Genomic DNA, 863 nt, shown 5'->3' with positions numbered 1-863 from the left:
GCAGAGGGAATAAAATCCTCTAACTCAATTTCAGTGCCTTTGTGAATTATTTTAATTCTGTCTTCTCATTACTGATCTTCGAAGAAAAGACAGTTTCTTCTGCCTTTCTGGACGAAGGCCTTTCATAATTTTGAACAGATGTTGTAAATCTGTTAAATTCCCGTCAAAAGAGTGTAAAATGGTGTGGACCACAAGGCCTGCAGTGTGCTGTAACGCTGTCTAAAATACAGGAACAAGTTGCACAGCTTATATTCCTCTTATCATGGATAACTAAATGCTTCAATCAAATGTATAGATTGATAAAATAATTCAGTTAGATAGATAACAACTACTTTCCCTGTCAGCTGAATCCAGAGCAAACAAGTTTAAACTTTAAAATAGGGTTACATAATTCAGGAAAGAATTCAGTAAGCAAGTTGTCCTACAAAAGAGGGCAGATGTCTAATTCTGCCCCAGTAAAGCTGTGATTGGTTGATTGCACTTTCACATCAGAAAATGTCTAGAGATTAATATAGTGGAATCGATGACTGGAAACATTGTAGAACCACAACATTTTGGCATCCATCCCGACTTATAATGATTGCATCATGCTTTTGTTGACCCGATTAAAAGTCAATTATGAGGGCCTACCTTTACAGAATTGTTATGGATGTTGTTGCATTAGAAGTTTTTCAAAGGGATAATTTAAAAGAGAAATGGGGATCTAAAGTTCAATGATTTTATTTGAATTTCAATTTCTGATCTTTCAATTTATTTACAAAGTCAATCTTTTGTGGAAAGGCATATGGAATTTAATGATTTTCTTGTTAAGAGTTGTAGGTGAATGATATCACAAGCTTTATTTTTCTCTTTCATATATCTGT

The sequence above is a fragment of the Mobula hypostoma genome, chromosome 17 (genome assembly GCF_963921235.1).
Source record: "Mobula hypostoma chromosome 17, sMobHyp1.1, whole genome shotgun sequence".
Lineage (NCBI taxonomy): Eukaryota > Metazoa > Chordata > Chondrichthyes > Myliobatiformes > Myliobatidae > Mobula > Mobula hypostoma.
This window is presented reverse-complemented; position numbering follows the sequence as displayed.